This window comes from Macaca nemestrina, chromosome 16, assembly GCF_043159975.1.
Source record: "Macaca nemestrina isolate mMacNem1 chromosome 16, mMacNem.hap1, whole genome shotgun sequence".
NCBI classification, from domain to species: Eukaryota; Metazoa; Chordata; class Mammalia; order Primates; family Cercopithecidae; genus Macaca; species Macaca nemestrina.
Window position 1 is genome coordinate 77,339,367 of NC_092140.1, and position 20,587 is coordinate 77,359,953.

The following is a 20,587-nucleotide window of genomic DNA, read 5'->3' on the forward strand; positions in this document are numbered from 1 at the left end:
GCTGGCCAACATGGCAAACCCCGTCTCTACAGAAAATACAAATTAGCCCAGCCTGGTGGCCCTCACCTGTGGTCCTAGTTACTCAGCAGGCTGAGGTGGGAAGATCACTTGAGCCCATGGAGGTTGAAGCTGCAGTGAGTTATGGTCATGCCACTGCAGTACAGCTTGAGCAAGAGAGCAAGACGCTGTCTCAAAAAAAAAAGTCATCTTCTTTGGAACAAGTAATTTTGGTATTTTTAGATAATAATCATAGAAAGCTTTTGAGGTGGGAAAAAAAGGTAAAAAAAATCACCTTGCATTAGTCCAGGTCAGTTTTATTCTTATTTATTTATAGGGACAGTGTTTTGCTATGTTGTCCAGGCTGATCTTGAACTCCTGGGCTCAAGCGATCCACCTGCCTTGGCCTCCCAAAGCGTTGGGATTATAGGCGTGAGCCACTGTGCCTGGCCTAGGCCAATTTTAGATGCAGAGCCTATGATCTGCCTGATAGAAAGTTATTCAATACAATAAATAACACCAATACCAGTAAATTTGTCATTCTTTCAAGTATATTAAAATTAACCTAATTAGGTTTCCTTCATCCTAGAGGTAAATGAAGTCATCAAGACATCAATAAAGGGTTTTTTTTGTTTTTTTTTTTGTTTTTTTTTTTTGAGACAGAGTCTTACTCTGTCGCCCAGACTGGAATGCAGTGAGGCAATATTGGCTCACTACCTCTGCCTCCTGGGTTCAAGCGATTTTTGTGCCTCAGCCTCTCGAGTAGCTGGGATTACAGGCATGTGCCATTACAGCTGGCTAATTTTTGTATTTCTAGCTGAGACAGGGTTAGTTGGCCAGGTTAGTCTTGAACTCTTGACCTCAAGTGATCTGCCTGCCTTGGCCTGGGCTTACAGGCGTGAGTCACTGCACCTACTTGTTTTTTCCTAAACAAATAGTACTGTTTCATGTCTCACTACCTTTGAACACATTGCTGTCTCCTGGAATGTCTTTCCTCTCCTCTTATCTATTTCCTGTTCAACTGACCTTCTCACGAAGTTTCTCCCTGATTCCCTGATTTGTGGTCCCTGGTTTGTGTTCACTTAGCACCTTGTATTATAATACTTTTCACCCTGTACTGGAATAATAAACCGGACTACACATTCCTTATCAGCAACCATGTCTCATTCAGCTTTTTATCCTCCAAGATGCTCCAAGTAAGGCATCTGATGTGCAAGCAATGAGCGCTCAGGACATATTTGATTACTCACACTCCATGCTCTCATTTTTCTCCCAAACATGTTTACACAAGTTCTTTTGATCAGGTTGCAACTAAAAGAAACTGATTTTAGTTTCTTTGAGCGAAACAGGCCTCTTCTAGTAAATTTACTGAACTGCCACTACTTTGGGCAAACCACTTCATTCAGTGGGTATTAAGGGTCTATCACATGCCAGGCACTGTTCTAAACCCAGAAGAATCCTATTTCAGAGTTTATAACCTAGGGGAGAAGATAGCAACAGACAATTTACCTCTTACAGGAAATGCGCAGTCTATTTCTGGGCAGTGTGAGGTGTATCAGAATATATATAGTATTCCGGAAATCAGGGAAGAAGTTGCAGCTGACATTGTCTGAATGAACATCAATTGCTAAAAAATGAGGGAAGAGGATGCAGGCAAGACAAGAGTAGGCGGTATTTGACCTGGATTTTGAAAGATGAGTAGGAAACTGATGTGCACTTTGGAGGCTGGTGAAGAAAACCAGAGCCAAACAGTAGTTGAAGTGGTAAAAACATTTTATTCAGGAACTAGTGCAACAGGAGGGAGACCTCAGAATAGATATAGAACTGAGTTCAATTCTCTTATTGCATTAGTTTCTTAATACCATTTTTTATCATTTTAACTACTGTCTGGCTCTGGCTTTCTTTAAGTGGGGGTAAAGAAACTTAGAGAAAAAGTAAATAATCTAAAGAAAGTTGAGTAGTCAAGGAAAACAAATTATTTGTATCCAGAGCCTAGAGTAATGTTGGGGAAGTGGCAAGAGATGAGGGACAGTAGGGCATTTTTTTAGTAATTCAAGTTACCAAAAGTGAAGTTATCTGGTGATATTTAGAAAATGAAATGTTTTTCTGTTTATTCCTAGGAGCTCAAATAGGAAAGATAAGTTTGAACAAGTGCCTGGAATGCTATGCCAACAAGTTTGGATTTTATACTGCAGCGCCAACTGGGAGTTCTCCGAGAGCTGTACGGCATTTTATAAAGGGACTGTAGTCTTTATAGGTGATAGGCTGGAGCGGCTCGTAGCAGTCCCTCTCCTGGCCTCAGTTTACTCACTGATAACAAGAATCGGGTTGGATCACATGCCCTCTTAGGTCCCGTCTAACCTCGACGGCTGCTTCCGATGTGCCTCTGCCTCTTTCCAATACCAGGACCTGTGCCTCATCTCCTCCTTCCTTCTTACCTTTGTCCTGCTGCCACTTTCCCTAGTCCCTGGCCTGCTTTAGGCGCTTTCAATCAGGAGGTGGGTGGCGGGGAGGGAGAGGAGCGTCTCCAGGTAAAACAAACTAGTCCCCGCTCAGCGGCCTTTCGTCCCAGGCAGCATCACCTGGGTGGTGCCTCGGGGCCAGTCGCGCCCCAGAGTGGGCAGGGGGCCAGGTTTCGGTCGCTTTTCCGTCCTAGGTCTCTAGGGGTGGGAGGCCGACCCTCCCCACAGCCAGGGCATCTCGGGGAGCAGAGCAGCAGCCCGTGCCTCGCGCGTTCCTGGTTCCTCAGAGACAAAAGCCTGTGAGTCCCGGCAGCAGCCACCGGATTTCATCGGGACACTCCGCTGGCAGGGCCTCGGGGCGGGCCTCAGACGGCCAATCGGCTTCTAGAGAAGTCGGGTTCTAGGGCCCAAAGAGCAGGGTTTCGGCCGGGGTCGGCGGGTGCGGGCTGCACTGCTGGGTAGTGTACCGGGCGCGCGCTGCACCGGGTCACGTGAGGCGGCCGGGGCCACGTGACCCGGCAGGCCCCGCGCCCTGGCGCTCCTCCCTTTCGCCGCCGGTGGGCACCGCCGCTCGCTCGCACTTCTGCGCCCATCGGGGCTTCGGAGATCCCTGCGGTCCCGCGGGACGGCGCGGCAGCAGCTGACCTCGCAGGTAGAGTGTGGACGCGGGGTTGAGCTCGCGGAGTCCTCTTCCCCTTCGGCGCTTCCCCTGCTTCCCTTCCCTGCAGGCCGGGCCGGGTGTGCCCCGTTACTCCTGCACCTCCCGCCTCCCTCGCTCGGGCTACCGGGCCGTCCTCGCGGGCGCTGCGTCCGCGGCGAGGGATGGGGTCCCCGGCCCGGCCCCGCCAGCACCTCAGCTAATGTGCCTTCCTGCGAGGAGGAAGGAAGGATGGGGAGAGGCGAGGGAAAGTTTTCCCTACTCCCTCTCTTTTTTGAGCTGCATGGATTCGATTTTGCTCGTAGCTGAAGTCTAACTGCTGTGGTTGCCGTTTTACTGAGAGGAGACCTCCCTTCTGACTCTCTGTATCCTCTGTCCTTTCCAAGATCTTAGCATCTCTTCTTCGCCCCCTAAGAGTAGTGCTGTCACAAACCGTATTCTTTATCGTTTCCCTTTCCGACACAGAATCCACAAAGGTAGGGATTCTGTTAGTGAGGATCTTTATCCAGGCGTGCGGTGAGCGAAGTAAATGACGTTTCCCTTGTCCTGCCTCTGATAAAGTACCTACCTGCTCGGTTTATTTTAAGATGACTTATCGAGCACGCTGTGTTCTGCTCTCATAAGTGGCCTTTTGTTTTTATTTATTTGCACGTAAGACACTTACAAGCCATCTGCGGAACTCTCTGCAGCTGGGGATTACAATTTTGTAAAGCAGTCTTGTAATAATGCTTTTAGAAAACCAGATTCATGATTTTCTTTGCCTTTGCTCTATTCTTTTTTTGGGAGGATTAAAGCCCTTAGAGGACAAAAACTGAGTTTCTGAAACTGGTGTGTATTGTGGGCTAATAACATTAAAACGTCCAAGTGTATAATGCCGAAGGAATGGAAAAATGATTGAACCCTGAGGGCAGTTTATAGGTGGTTTAAACTTTATTCATTTCAAATGAGCACTGGGTGAATTTCACCCCTTTAAACTGCTTTCAGGGTTTAGGATGTAACTGTGTATTTGGATTCTATTAATACAGCAGTTCATCTGTGGGATGGACTTTAATCCATTTAATCCATTGTGTGAATACCAGTCTATTTATTAATACTCTAGACGGGTCCTTTTTCTTCTACCTGCTAGCCTGTTTCTCTTGAAGAGGAAGCATATTCATCTTTAAAGATACTTTTTGCAAGTGATTTTTTAAAGTGTGTGATCCATAGGATAAAGTTCTGTGAACTTCTGAAAACAAGTAGCCATAAAAACCCAAAGCTGTCAAGCTTGTAGCTTTTAAAAAATTCTTTGAAAATTTTAAAATTAAAGAGCGCTCATATGCTGCAGCAAGAACTTGGCTCCACCTAATATACGGGAGCTGGGAAGTCTGAAACAGTATCCTCCTATTTCCTGGGAGTCATTGCGGGGTAGATGAAACTGAAGGAAAGTGAAAGACCTTTATTATAATGATGATATTCCTTCTGTGTGTACTACATTAAACAGTAAGTCATGCATAGGAAAGGAGGCTGGGGCCTCACAGAGTCTAGAATCTAGGCAGGGCATTCGGACACATTTCAAAATATTCTCTGGTTTTACAAAAAGTTAAAAATGTTACATTTCAAAATATTCTCTGGTTTTACAAAAAGTAAAAATGTTACATATTGACCAGACGCAGTGGCTTACACCTGTAATCCCAGCACTTTGGGAGATTGAGGCCACAGATTATATGAGGGCAGGAGTTTGAGACCAGCTTGGCCAACATGGTGAAACCCCGTCTCTGCTGAAAATACAAAAAATTAGCCAGGTATGGTGGTGCGCATCTGTAGTCCCAGCTACTCAGGAGGCTGAGGGACGAGAATTACTTGAACTGGGTAGGCGGAGGTTGCAGTGAACCGAGATCGTGCCATTGCACTCCAGCCTGGGCAACAGAGTGAGACTCCATTTCAAAAAAAAAAAAAAAAAAGGTACATGTTGTGTACATGCTGAAGAATACACAAGAGGGGTATGATGAGTGTTGTCTGAATTTAGTCAGAATAGACTTAGTAGAGGAGATCAGTTAATGAAATAATTATATAAATCAACTATGTGTTAGATCAGATTAAAAAAAAAAAAGCACGCACAAAAAAGCACACCTCTTTCCTGGGGTAGAAAAGCTCACGGGAGACCAGATGGGTACCTTTAAAGACCTATGGTCTCCAGCTTTCTCTGGGCTTGGTCTTACCATCCTGCTAGGTTTCTCTGCTCAGTGCTCTTTCCCATCCTCGCTGGTGACTGCTTCAGACTTCACCATTTTCCCCCCAGTTGCTCCACTCCACTTTTTTTTTTTTTTTTTTTTTTGGGGACAGAGTCTCACTATGTCGCCCAGGCTGGAGTACAGTGCCGTGTGATCATAGCTCACTGCAGCCTCAACCTCCCAGGCTCAAGTGATCCTTCCCACTCCCAAGTAGCTGGGAGCACAGGTGCGCACCACCACATTCAACTAATTTTTAAATTTTTTTGTAGAGACAGGGTCTCACTATGTTGCCCAGGCTGGTCTTTTGAACACCTAGCCTCAAGTAGTCTTCCCGCCTTGGCCTCTCAAAATATTGGGATTACAGGCATGAACAACCACACCCAGCCTCCACTCCATTTTTTGTTGCTACCTCCCCTCTTACTCTTAGCAAGAAGCCTAACTCTTCATAAGGAAAAATAGGTAACCTCAGAAGAGAATGGTCCCCAAATGCCATTCAAAACCACGAGATACCACCTCCCGTCCACTAGGATGGGCATAATACAAAAGACAGACAGTAAATATTGGAGAAAGCAGCACTGTTGTACATTGCTGGTGGGCATGTAAAATGGAGACTCAGAGGAGAGAATGAGAATGAGAGAACGAGTATGCCTCCAGCATCTGGATTCCTAACTTTTAAATGGCTTTCATTCACATGCACTCTTTCTTCCTCCTCTTGTGGAGGGAGGAAAAGGAAGACTTGCTCCTTTCTACAGTTTCTCTTGCTCTTATTTATTTATTTAGAGACAGAGTTTTGCTTTTGTTGCCCAGGCTGGAGTGCAATGGCATGATCTTGGCTCAGTGCAACCTCTGTCTCCTGGGTTCACGCGATTCTCCTGCCTCAGGCTCCCGAGTAGCTGCGATTACAGGTGCCTACCACCACGCTGAGCTAATTTTTTTATTTTTAGTAGAGATGGGATTTCACCATGTTGGCCAGGCTGGTCTTGAACTCCTGACATCAGATGATCCACCTGCCTCAGCCTCCCAAAGTGCTGGGATTACAGGCATGAGCTGCCGCACCCAGCGCTTCTGTTGCACTTCTGCTTCAGATCCCATTCCCTGCTACTTTCTTAAGACCCTCATTGAGTTGTTGTGTCCTCTCCTTTTTGATCTTTTTACTGGCTTCTTCCCATTAGCTCAAACATGTTCAAGCCTCCAACAATGTTTACATTAAAAAGGTTAACAGAAAACGTCCCGCAACTCCATCACATTCTGTGATTACCATCCGATTTCTTGTTTTTCCTTCAGAGTGAAATTTCTTGAACAAGTTGTTTATACTCATGGTTTCCTTTCCTTCACCTTTCACATACACCTCAACCTGCTGACACCTGGCTTCTTCCTCCCACAACCTCCGTGAAACTGTTCTTATTAAGGTCACTGGTAATTCTCCTTGTTAAATCCAATGGAAGTTTCTCAACCCTTCCCTCATTTAGCATCTCAGCAGCGTTTGACAGTAGCATGCCTCTTGCCTGTGATGCTCAAGTCCCCAGGCCTCTGTAACACTCTGCTCTCCTGCTTTTCCTCCTGGTCTACCTCTTCCTTCACAGTCCCTTCTAGGGGGTACTCCCTGTCCCTTTCCTGTTGGAGTTTCTTAGAGTTCTGCTCAAGATACTCTGCTCTTCTTATTCTACTTGCTTTTTTCCTGGGTGATTTCATGCCAGATTTCCAAATCTCCAATCCAGACCTTTCTTGAGCTTCAGATTTCTAAATCCATCTGTTAGGACTTGTCCGCTTTAATATCCCACAGGTACCTGGAACAAAAGGTCCATAGTAGGACTCATCACCCCTGAGGCCTGCTGTGCTCTCTGCTGTAGTGAGTGGCAGCACAGTTCTCTCTCACTCAAGCTCAGTGTCTGCCTGTGATCTTTGGCTCTGCCTTTCTGCTTATCCAGTGTTCCTTGTCCCATTAAGCCAGTCGCAGAATCTTCTTGATTTTCCTTCTTGTCCAGTTTTCTCCATTTTCCTGATGTGGGCTTCCATCCCTTCTTTTCTGGCTTACCATAGCCATCCTGGACTCCCTCTAAGCACTCCTTTGTCGTCTCATATCTCTATGGTCAGCCAAAGTAATCTTCCATAGACTTACATCTGTTTATGCCACTTGCCTGCTTAAGACCCTTCAGGGATTACCTGGTGCTCTTAGGATAAAGCCTGAGTTGTGTGCTGCAGCCATGCTGACTTTCTTTCAGTTCCTCCACCAGAGCCTTACCTGGCATGTGTGCTCACTGGTACAGGCGCCTCTTCTCTTCAGGTAGCTGAAGCGCACTTCCCAATTCTGTTGCCTCCACAGCGTCTGACCCTCCCCATCAGAGACCAGCCACACTGTTGTGAGCATCTGTTTATGTGTCTAGATCCTCCCACCCCATGTAATTTCTGTTGATGTTGGCTCTGTGTCCTGTTTACCTAAGAACATTGAATTAATAGTGTATGGTTCTGCCAGTCCATTGCTGGAATTTCAGTTTAGCTTTAGGTCATTGCAGGGTACAGTTGATACTTTTCATACAACTGGAGACTAATAGATGAAATCACTTTTGGGATACCCACATGAGAAAGATCCATGAAACCATAAATAGATTTGAATTTGACCCCCCAATTCCAGCCTTGAATTCATTTGGAAAATAAAATGAAGTATTATGTTTTATCCATTTCTTTTTTCTTTTTCAGACAGGATCTCGCTCTCTTGCCCAGACTGGAATACAGTGGTGTGAACACGGCTCACTGTAGCCTCATCCTCCTGGACTCAGGTGATCCTTCCACCTAAGCCTCTTGAGTAGCTGGGACTACAGGCACACACCATTACAACTGGCTAATCTTTTTATTTTTGAGGAGACGGAGTCTCGCCATCTTGCCCAGGCTAGTCTTGAACTCCTGGGTTCAAGTGATCCTCCTGCCTTTGCCTCCCAAAATGCTGGGATTACAGGTGTGAGCCACTTCACCCAGCCATCTATCCATTTCTTTAAACTTTGACCCATCATTGCTTTTTTTGTTCTGTTTTGTGACACCTATTTGTTTGGTGTGACAAAGAACAAAGTTATAGAAAAAACATTTCTAATTGTCGATATTTCTTTTCTGGTTTCCTTTTGAAAACAACAGTATCCTATAAAAGCAGTAATTTTATAAGGTCTCAGTCAGATTCGCAGCCCTAGATATGTTATTTTTTTCACTGCTCATGCTATATTGCCACTTGATTCGTTTGCTTTTTGAGCACATGGCTCAGGTTAGACGTGAGATGAGATGAAATGAATGAGGTGAAAGCAGCCCCTTGGATAATGGGGCTAAAGAAATGCTTACAGAGGCCGTTGCAAATTGTGCTTCAAGTCAAATAACTTATTAGTGGTTGGGAAATGACAGTTGTAGGGACTTACATTTTCCTCTTAAATTAGTGATGAATTTGAACAAAACATGAAACAAAGGGTAGTGATAATCAGGCAGAGAATTCTAAAACACTAATCATACTGTTCCCTAAATGAAGGTGGGGGTATTATCTTCACTCACCTGTACAGGTGGCTTCAGCTTGAAGGATGACAATCTATTTTGGAGAAGATACATTCTCAGACTCCTTAGTCAAGCATTCAGGGCATTCTTCCTTTCCCTTTCTTTTTTTTTTTTTTTTCTTTTTGAGACGGAGTCTTGCTCTGTCGCCCAGGCTGGAGTGCAGTGGTGTGATCTTGGCTCACTGCAAGCTCCACCTCCCGGGCTCACACCATTCTCCTGCCTCAGCCTCTGGAGTAGCTGGGACTACAGGTGCCCACCACCACGCCCGGCTAATTTTGTTGTAATTTTAGTAGAGACCAGGTTTCACCGTTGTTAGCTAGGATGGTCTTGATCTCCTGACCTCGTAATCCACCCTGCTCAGCCTCCCAAAGTGCTGGGATTACAAACGTGAGCCACCGTGCCCAGCCTCCCTTTCATTCTTGTAGTACTGTGTGTTTGCAGAAGAGAGAAGTGGATGACAGCTGTTCTGGCAGCTGGGGCAGTAACAGTATTAGTGTCTCAGCACATCTTCGAAACTTCGCCTGTGATTTGCAGCGCCTGTACCATAGAGTGGGTGAAATGGTTTTAAGGTTTTAAGCCCATCAGAATTATATGGAAGAAATTGGTAAGAGTAGCATTTGGCTGTTTGTACCTTGAGAGGGTTTTTGAATTGCTTTTGCTGTAGCATAGATGGAAGACATAAGTTGTAATGTTGTATACCAAAAAGTTTACCCCAAACCCTAGAGCTCTCTTATTTGTTTTTCTAGAAACAAATTTCTAGAAAAAACATCTCTATCTTATGTTTCTCTAGAATTAAATGGATTCAGAAATAAAGATGGTCATACCCTTCATTCTTTTGTGCTCAAATGGGAACGTTTATTGGTAAAAAAGGAAGAAGACTGTGAAGAGCACTTGTTCTTCTAGGAAACTGGATGATCTTCACTGAGGAAAGGCTCACATTTTCTCATCTGCTGGAATATGGAGAATTTGGTTTCTAGGATTTTGTGTAATTGTTTTCTGTTATGTACAATTTTTATATAGTCGTCACTAGTTTGCATGTAATTATTTACCATTTGACACATTAACATGTATCTCATGGACCATATACTTGCATAGTACATTCATTTGCTTAATTATTCCAGTTGTATTTGCATTCTAGTTTTCCACTTACTTAGGATCTGACTTTCCATTAGGCCTTCAGTTCCTCAGAGGCAGAGACCATGATTGTATTGTTCTTTATGACGTCCCTGGCATTCTTGGTATCTGGGGTCATTGCAGAAGAAGAATTAATGTATGACTTTAATCAGCTCTCTGTATCCATGGATTCCACATCTGTGGATTCAGCCAACCTCAAATTCCAAATGTTAAAAATTCCATTTGTACTGAACATGTAGAGTATTTTTTTCTTGTCATTATTCCCCAAGCAGTATAGCATAACGACTATTTACCAAGCATTTACATTGTATTAGGTATTATAAGTAATCTGGAGATAATTTAAAGTATATGGGAGGATGTGTGTAGGTTATATGTAAATACTATGCCATTTTCTATCAGGGACTTGAGCATCTGTGGACTTTGGTATCTGCAGGAGGTCCTGGAACCAGTCCCCCACGGATACTGAGGGACAACTGGATTTTGTTCACAGTAGCATACAGTAGTATTTTTTTCCGAGGCCTCTAAGATTTTATCAATAGCTCATTAACTATAAATTTTTTCCATAAGACAGCTTAGCAACTTAAACTGATAAGTAAAATCATCACCCACTGAGTTTACAAAAATAGAGAAACCTCTATTAGGAACTTTCAGTGTATGTGTAAATGCTTTAATTCAAAGTTTTTTGCAATTAAAAATACCATTTTGCATATTAGAAATTGCTGTTTTGAGTAGTTTAAAGCTTCCTGTAGCTTGTATGCTGAAGAATGTTTAGGCTACTTAAAATGATTGTTCCAACATTCAGAGCGCTTCCAGTTTCCTCTGGCTATCAGCTTCCATAATAAAGAATGACACAAACTCATGTCATGCTTCTAAAATGACACCAGAAGCGTCAGAATCTTGGTGCTAGCCAATGCTGAAGGATTGCTTACTCTTTTCCCACTGTTTTCCTTAGAAAGCTCTAAGGTCAGTAGAGGCCAGATCTAAAGGTAAAATACCCCATTGGTGGCATTTAAAAGCCAGTACATACAGCAATTTAAACTAGCCCAAACAAATACATTCTTGTATTTGTGTCAAATACGTTCTGGTTAGTTGACGTCTGTGTGGAAGCCATGTGCTTACAGATCAACCCTAAATTTCCAGTATTGTTTAATATTGAGACCATTATTTCATCAAAACCAGTTTTCCTGTACTATTTCACTCCATTTCCTGTTGTTTTTAAAAACTCCATAGGCATGTTCCAAATATATTTTTGCTAGATCAGCAAAAAAAAACTAAAATAAAATTAACCTTTCCTTAATATTTGTTCTTTGGAGAAAGTAAAATAAATGTGCTCTTAGAGGAATTAAAAGATTAGTTGCTACATTACTCCTTCAGCCTTTCAGTTCTAAATGTAGATTTCTAAAATTGGAAGGCCTGTGTTTGTCCTGACTGAATTTGCTTTCAGAGTATAAAATAAAATAACCTTTTCTTCCTCATGCCACAAGTTCTCTGAGGGACAGTGCCAATAGCTAGGATAAGCCATCCCAGGGAATGGGATATTGATCTGTAGGACTAATGGATGTAGGATAAGTGCAATGGGGGATACAGGATGTATTTTCAAGTGCCAGAGAAAATACAAAGATCCAAGTGGATTGGCATGTTATCTTTAAGGACGTCACACTCTTTCTACCTCTCTGGCATTTTTGCATTCCTCTTTTCTTTCCTTGTACCTTTGTTTTCTCTCTATACAGTAAAAAAAAAAAAAAAAGACATTGATTCACCTAATAATAACATATAGAGAGTAGTAATTCAGGCTGAAACACATTAATACTGTTTTTCAGAAAGTATTTCCTAAATAAAATATGGAAGGCTTGCAGAAAAAATTACTATCTTAGTGAGGTACTTCAGAAGTAACTAAAGATGACTGACATTCTAATTACAGCTCATCATTTTTATAATTACCAATCAAGCCCTGGAAGGATCTGTCATCTTAGCAATTTGTTTGGTCTGGTTTAACTTGCTCTATGCACTGGAAAGTTCTAAGAAGGCTATATGTCTTTTATAAATGCTCCGTTGAGAATTTCCCTAATCTGAACTTGTATTCTCAAGACATGATTAAAACAGTATAATTTTACTTTTCCAAAAGCATTTTTTAGAACTGAAACCTTTCTGTATTTAGTTTTAGAAATGTATCTTTGAGTTTATTAATGCAGACTTGATAAAAGCCCACAGGATGATTGATTTTTAAAAATTGAGGTAAAAGATATATAGTGTAAAATTTACCATTTTAAGAATTTTTATGTATACATTTTAGTGACATTAGGTACATTCACATTGTTGTATAGCTATCACCGCCATCCGTCTGTAGACTACCTAAAAAATAATTTCAACTTTTTTTTTTTTGAGATGGAGTCTTGCTCTGTTGCCCATGTGTGATGGCATGATCTCGGCTCACTGCAAGCTCCGCCTCCCAGGTTCACACCATTTTTCTGCCTCAGCCTCCTGAGGAGCTGGGACTACAGGCACCCACCACCACACCTGGCTAATTTTTTTGTATTTTTAGTAGAGACGGGGTTTCACCGTGTTTGCTAGGATGGTCTTGATCTCCTGACCTTGTGATCCACCCGTCTCGGCCTCCCAAAGTGCTGGGATTACAGGCATGAGCCACCATGCCTGACCCAATTTCAACTTTTATTTTAGATTCAGGGAGCACATATGCAGTTTTGTTACATGGGTATAGCGTATGTGATGCTGAGCTTTGGAGTACGAATGATTCCATGACCCAGGTAGTGAGCATAGTATCCAATAGGTAGTTTTTTAGCCTGTGTACCCCTCCCTCCCGGCCCCTGTAGTAGTCTCCAGTGTCTATTGTTCCCATCTTTATATCCATGTATACCCCATATTTAATTCCCAGTTCTAAGTGGTATTTGTTTTTCTGTTCCTGTGTTAATTCACTTAGGATAATGGCCTCTCGCTGCATTCATGATTTTGTTCTTTTTTATGGCCGTGTAGTATTCCATGGTGTATATGTACCACATTTTCTTTTTCCAATCCACAGTCGATGGGCACCTAGGTTGATTCCATATCTTTGCTATTGTGAATAGTGCTGTGATAAACATACAAGTGCATGTGGTTTTTTTTTTTTTTTGGTAGAACAATTTATTTTCCTTTGGATACATACCCAGTCTTGGGATTCCTGGGTTGAATGGTAGTTCTGTTTTAAGTTCTTTGGGAAATCTCCAAACTGCTTTCCACAGTGGCTGAACTAATTTACATTCCCACCAACAGTGTATGGTGTTCCCTCCGCTGTACAGCCTCGCCAGCATCTTCTGTTTTTGACTTTTTAATAATGGCCATTCTGACTCGTTTAAGATAGTATCTCATTGTGGTTTTGATTTGGATTTCTCTGATGATTAGTGATGTTGAATATATTTTTCGTATGTTTGTTGCCTAGAACTTTTGCATCATCCCAAAGTGAAACTCTGTACCCATTAAACAGTAATTCTCCATTCCTACCTCCCTCCAGCTCCTGGCACCCACAATTCTACTTTGTCTCCTTGAATTTGACTGTTCTAGGTACCTCATATAAGTGGAATCATACAATATTTCTCTAGCTTATTAGCATAGTGTCTTCAGGGTTCATCCCTGTTGTTGTATGTATCAGAATTTCCTCATAAGGGTGAATAATATTCCGTCATATGTGTAGACCACATTTTGTTTATCCATTCATCTGTTCATGGATATTTGGATTATTTTCACATTTTGGCTATTGTGAATAATGCTGCTTTGACCGTTGGTATACAACTATCTGTTCAAGTCTCTGCTTTCAGTTCTTTAGGGTATATACTAGAAATGGAGTTTCTAGATAATATAATTCTAATGTTTACTTTTTCTTGAGGAATCACCATCTGATTTTCTATAGCAGCTGTATCATCTTACATTTCTACCATCTACATTTAATTTTATATTAATAATTCATTTTTCCAGATTTTGCCTGAAACATTCTGCCACTCTAGGTTATGAATCTAAAGCAAGAATACATCTTAAAACTTCTGACAGCCTAGGGGTAAAACATAATTCAAATAATTGAACTTTTATTTTCATTTGAAATATTTGTTCATTTTATTGGTCACACAGTGTTTGTTATAGAAATTTGGGACTGGCTGAGCGTGGTGGCTCACGCCTCTAATCCCAGCATTTTGGGAGGCTGAGGTGGGTGGATCACCTGAGGTCAGGAGTTTGAGACCAGTCTGGCCAACGTGGTGAAACCCCATCTCTACTAAAAATACAAAAATTAACAGGGTGTTGTGGTGCACACTTGTAATCCCAGCTACTTGGGAGGCTGAGGCACAAGAATTGCTTGAACTGGGGAGGTGGAGGTTGCAGTGAGCCAAGATGGCGCCAGTGTACTCCAGACTGGGCAACAGAGCAAGACTCTGTCCCATCCCCCCCGCAAAAAAAAAAAAAGAAATTTGAGACTATATTTAAAAATACAAAGAAGGGCCGGGCGCGGTGGCTCACGCCTGTAATCCCAGCGCTTTGGGAGGCCGAGGCGGGCGGATCAGAAGGTCAGGAGATCGAGACCACGGTGAAACCCCGTCTCTACTAAAAATACAAAAAATTAGCCGGGCGCGGTTGTGGGCGCCTGTAGTCCCAGCTACTCGGGAGGCTGAGGCAGGAGAATGGCGTGAACCCGGGAGGCGGAGCTTGCAGTGACCCGAGATCGCGCCACTGCACTCCAGCCTGGGCGACAGAGCCAGACTCCGTCTCAAAAAAAAAAAAAAAAAAAAAAAATACAAAGAAGGCCAGATGCGGTGGCTCACGCCTGTAATCCCAGCACCTTGGGAGGCCAAGGTGGGTGGATCACTTAAGGTCGGGAGTTTGAGACCAGCCTGGCCAACATGGTGAAACCCCCTCTCTACTAAAAATACAAAAATTAGCCAGAAATGGTGGCGTACACCTGTAATCCTAGCTACTCGGGAGGCTGAGGCACAAGAATTGCTTGAACTGATGAGGCAGAGGTTAGAGTGAGCCAAGATGGTGCCAGTGTACTCCAGAATGGACAACAGAGCGAGACTGCCTCAAAAAAAAAAAAAAAAAAAAAAAAGAAAGAAATTGGCTACTACATTTTAAAAATACAAAGAAGGCCAGGTGTGGTGGCTCACACCTGTAATCCCAGCACTTTGGGAGGCCGAGGTGGGTGGATCACTTGAGGTCAGGAGTTTGAGGCCAGCCTGGCTAACATGGTGAAACCCTGTCTCTACTAAAAAAATACAAAATTAGCTGGGCTTGATGGTGGGCACCTGTAATCCCAGCTACTTGAGGCAGGCAGGAGAATTGCTTGAACCCAGGAGGTGGAGGTTGCAGTGAGCCGAGATCGCACCACTGCACTGCAGCTTGGGCAACAAGAGCGAAACTCCATCTCAAAAAAAAAAAAAAAAAAGATTAGGAAGTGTATTGTATCTAATTTGTAAGGGGGAAGTGAGGTAGGAGACTGATAGGACTTGTTTTTTGGTCACAATCCTGCTGATGAAAAAAAAAAAAAAGACGTGGGGATGGCAGGCCAAAAAATAGAATACAAATACAAAGAAAGAAAATGGTGCCACCTGTAATCTCTCCATTGAGATATATTTTGGTGTATACATTTCTGTATATATTATACTTTAGAAAAATTGTAATCATACAGTACATATTGTTTTTTAACATAGCTAAGCTAACTAAGTCTTCCAGGGTACATTTATTTTTGTGGTTTTGTTTTGAATTTGGGATGTGCACATAGTTGAGCTGTATAACGTGTTTGGGTGGCAGCTTCTGTTGGGATGTTTCCTTGGGGGTGCTTATAATTTGGACAAAGCATAGCACCATGGGAAGGAAGAGAGTTGGGCTACCTTGCTCAGGGTACTTACCAAGGTACATGACTGTCAGGGAAGGCCTGGGCTGAATAGGCCAGTTGAAGGTTCTTTCCATTAGCAGTACCTCCTTCATACAGGAATAGAACACAAATAGAATCACTTCATATCTTCCTATTTGAAGCATCTAAATTATTGTGCAACCCTCTGGAGTGATTGTTGTTGTTGTTGTTATTATTATTATTATTAATATTTTGAGACAAGAGTCTCACTCTATCGCCCGGGCTAGAGTGCAGTTGCACAGTCTTGGCTCACTGCAACCTCTGCCTCCCAGGCTCAGATGATCCTCCCACCTCAGCCTCCCGAGTAGCTGAGATTACAGGCATGCACCACCACATCCGGGGTCATTTTTGTATTTTTAGTAGAGAGAGGGTTTTGCCATGTTGGCCAGTCTAGTCTCAAACTCCTGACCTCAACTGATCTGCCTGCCTCAGCCTCCCAAAAGTGCTGGGATTACAGGTGTGAGCCACCATGCCCAGCCTGGAATGATTATTTAAATGAAATTTAGTTGAACTACATTTATATTCCTTTGAAATAAAATTCCATAGTTAGAACAAGTCTGTTAATACTTTTCTTTCATGTTTAGGCAAATTTAGTAGATGTCATGATATCAGAGCTGTCCTAACTAATATTGCTGTTCCTTGCAATGGATCCTGCATTTTTTTTTTTTTTTTTCTGGGACGGAGTCTCACTCTGTCGCCCAGGCTGAAGTGCAGTGGCATGATCTCGGCTCACTGCAACCTCCGCCTCCCAGGTTCAAACGATCTTTCCACCTCAGCCTCCCAAGTAGCTGGGACAATAGGTGCATGCCACTACTCCTGGATAATTTCTGTATTTTTTTGTAGAAGCAGGGTTTCACCATGTCCTCTAGGCTGGTCTCAAACTTCTAGACTCGAGTGATCTGCCTGCCTCTGCCTCCCAAAGAGCTGGAATTACAAGTGTGAGTCACTGCGCCCAGCAGATCCTGTAGTTTTGAGTCATTGTTAACTGCACAGTTCTTAAGTCTGATATAGATTTTATCACAGATGAAATACTCGTTAATTTTTAATGATTGCACCAGCTTTAGTTTACTGGATTGATAGTGTATACACACTAATTCTTCTTAAGGTTGATATAATTATGATCCTTAATGTGGTTTTCTTAATAGTAGCAAAAGGTGCCACTGCCCCCAGGAAAGTGGAATAATTAAAGACCTCACCACAATAGTCAAATTATAATGAGGATGGTGGTAATTTTGAGTAAATTAGAAAGTTTGGGTGGTATTTACACTTATACTCTGCTGCCTTAGGAGGGAAATGCCGCCCGCCCAAGTTAAGGACCCTGTTCTGTTGTTCTGCATGGCACATAGCCCCACAGAACCTCTCAGGGAACCTTGTCTGAATTCCGAGGATGCCTGTTCATGTCCTCAGCTGCCCAGGTTGAGCATGGTCTAACGAAGACACACTTTGTGCCTTAGCAGTCTCTAGCCCAAGGATGCACCTTGTATGTTGTGAGCTCTGAAGACAGAGGTCACGTGTGTTCTCTAGGCCTGCCTCTCAATGGTTGATGCAAAAGTGCAGGAATAGATGACATTCATAAGGCTTAACCAGGCAAATCTAGGCAGAAGCATCTTGGGGAATGCTTTTTATTGGGAGAGTGGTTACTTCTTTTATTTTGAGATGGAGTTTTGCTCTTGTCGCCCAGGCTGGAGTGCAATGGCGCAATCTCAGCTCACTGCAACCTCCACCTCCGAGGTTCAAGTGATTCTCCTGCCTCAGCCTCTTGAGTAGCTGGGATTACAGGCATTTGCCACCATGCTTGGTTAATTTTGTATTCTTAGTGGAGACAGGGTTTCTCCATGTTGGTCAGGCTGGTCTCGTACTTCCAACCTCAGGTGATCCACCCGCCTTGGCCTCCCAAAGTGCTGGGATTACAGGCGTGAGCTACCACGCCCTGCCTGGATACTTTTTATATTGGAAACAGTTTAAAGACAGATGCTGCTGTACATTTACGAGGCAAGATAAAGTCAGAAAGAAGTGATGCTAAGGAAGTTCAGCCATTGAAGGGCCAGGACTGATACTCCATAAGAAAAATTAAAGGGGTCTGCTGTGTGACCTTGGCAAGTCCTTTCACCTTTGAGCCACAGTCCTCATCTGTCAGGAATGGTTTACAGTCTCCTCCTTACAAGAGTATTATGGATATTAAATGAAATAATGTATGGAAACTACTTAATTAACAGTGTCTATGACAAGGCAGGTTCAGAATAGTTGTTCGTTTCTTCTTTTCTGCCCTTAGCTTTGATTGTCTTGCTGGGGATAATTACTTGCTTCGCCAACATTACTGCCCTTGTTGTTCTTGTCTGCTCAAGAAATCCCCCAGCTTCTTCATTATATCTTGAACCTAAAATCACAAATTTCTAGGTTTGGGGGAAACCCAGGCTCAAAACAGCAAATGGCTGTCATACTGACTGATTTTTTTTTTTTTTTTTTTTTGAGATGGAGTCTCACTCTGTTGTCCAGGTTGTAGTGCAGTGGCGCGATCTTGGCTCACTGCAAGGTCCGCCTCCCGGGTTCACACCATTCTCCTGCCTCAGCCTCCTGAGGAGCTTGGGACTACAGGTGCCTGCCACCACACCCGCTAATGTTTTGTATTTTTAGTAGAGATGGGGTTTCACTGTGTTAGCCAGGATGATCTCGATCTCCTGACCTCATGATCCACCTGCCTCAGCCTGCCAAAGTGCTGGGATTACAGGCGTGAGCCACCGTGCCCGGCCCCATACTGACGGATTTTAAAAGCAAACCCGAGACACAGGCCTCAGCACTCTTGTTTCCACTCTGCCAAGCCTGTTGGGGATGCCTTTTTCTTTTATGATGGGTGTGGACATGTAAGATACATGACCGGTTTTTAAAATTAACTCTTAAATGACAAGTCTTTGGAAAAATACCTTGTAAAATAAAGCTTCATATAATTTAGCCATGGATGAAGTCAGTGCGTATAATGCCCCATCATTATGAAGGTTAGCCTGATCTTGCAGTAGATTACCAAACCCTGAGGGCAGAGTTGCCCATATTTGTTTAATGATTTTAGAATAATTGTGCTGCTGTCAGGAAGTTGTGTGGTTTTGAATGTCATACCTTTTGTGTTGTAATTTTAAAGGTGGTGAGTCATATCTTTGGCTAATTCCGTATCATGTAAAATGAAACATTTTGAAGACTAACTCGATATGGTTCATAATTCTGGGAAAATCTGCTTCTGGGTTTTCTTGAAATTTACTTACCTGCTTGTATGGCTTTATATGGCTTGACTTCTTATGACTCCTTTCTCCATCTGTTTTGTAAGAGGCACAAGAGGTCGTTTGAGGGGCATCTTGTTTCTTTTTGTTTATTTTATTAATCTTTTTGATATAGGGTCTCCCTCTGTCACCCAGGCTAGAGTGCAGTGTTGCGATCTCAATTCAACTGCAGCCTTGACTTCCTGGGCTCAAGCAATCCTCTCACCTCAGCCTCCTGAGTAACTGCTACTGCAGGCATGTGCCATCATGCCTAGCTAATAATTTTTCTTTTTCTTTTTTCTTTCTTTCTTTCTTTTCTTTTTTTGAGACAGGGTCTCTCTCACTCTGTTGCCCAGACTGGAGTACAGTGGCGCAATCTCGGCTCACCGCAACCTCTGCCTTCCGGACTCAAGTGATTCTCCTGTCTTAGCCTCCCGAGTAGCTGGGACTACACACAGGCGCCACTACTGCCAGGCTAATTTTTTTTGGTATTTTTAGTAAAGATGGGGTTTCATTCTGTTGGCCAGGCTGGTCATGAACTCTTGACCTCAAGTGATCTACCCACCTTGGCCTCCCAAAGTGCTGGGATTACAGGCGTGAGCTACTGCACCCGGCCCTTTTTTTGTGTGTTTTTTGTAGAAATGGGGTTTTGCCATGTTGCCCAGGCTGGTCTCAAACTCCTGGGCTCAAGCAATCCTTCCGGTTTTGGCTCCCAAAGTGCTAGGATTGCAGGTGCGAGCTACTGCGCCCAGCCTTTATTTTTAAACTTTTAAAAGCATTTAAGATCATCTTACCATGCAAAGAATACTTATAAATCAAGAATAAGAAAAAGAACAATGATCCAGTAGAAAAAAATAGGCACTTTGCACAAAAGACTGACAGTGGGCTCTGAAGATGTGAGTGAGAGGTGAGGAGCGCAGACTCAGGCTTCAGGTTGCCTGGGTGCAGATCCCAATTCTGCCACTTACAAGTTTGAGCGGATTCTTAAAATCTCTTTTTTCCTCCATTTCCTTATGGGTAAAGTGAGGATTAAATGAATGAATAAATATAAAATTACTTAAAATAGTGTTTGGCACATAGTGCCCAGTAAGTTAGTTGTTACTGTGGAAATTATTCTGATCATTATTTTTTATTTTCAAGACAGTCTTGCTCTGTCACTAGGCTGGAGTTCAGTGGTGCGATCTCGGCTCACTGCAACCTCTGCCTCCCGGGTTCAAGTGATTCTCCTGCCTCAGCCTCCTGAGTAGCTGGGACTACAGGTGCACACCACCATGCCCAGCTAATTTTTGTATTTTTAGTATAGATCGGGTTTCACCATGTTGGCCAGGCTGGTCTCAATCTCTTGACCTCATGATCTGCCTGCCTCGGCCTCCCAAAGTGCTGGGATTACAAAGTGCTGGGGTGTGAGCCATCCCGCCCAGCCTGATTATTTTTTTAAGTGACATCCAACTCCACTCATC

The 20,587-nt window shown here is 43.2% G+C and overlaps 1 protein-coding gene across 5 annotated transcripts in view; it reads left to right on the plus strand.

Moving 5' to 3' along the window:
- Window positions 1-2,961: 2,961 nt before the first annotated feature.
- LOC105490716 (RCC1 and BTB domain containing protein 1) overlaps window positions 2,962-20,587 on the plus strand; it is a 57,401-nt gene continuing 39,775 nt past the window's right edge. For 3 of the 5 annotated variants that reach the window (XM_011756600.2, XM_011756598.2, XM_071081630.1), the window contains exons 1-2: window positions 2,962-3,111; window positions 8,025-8,104. The gene's annotated coding sequence lies outside the window, so the exon portion shown is untranslated. The remainder of the gene's footprint in view (window positions 3,112-8,024; window positions 8,105-20,587) is intronic. The other 2 variants (XM_011756599.2, XM_011756601.3) reach the window with 2 other exon arrangements.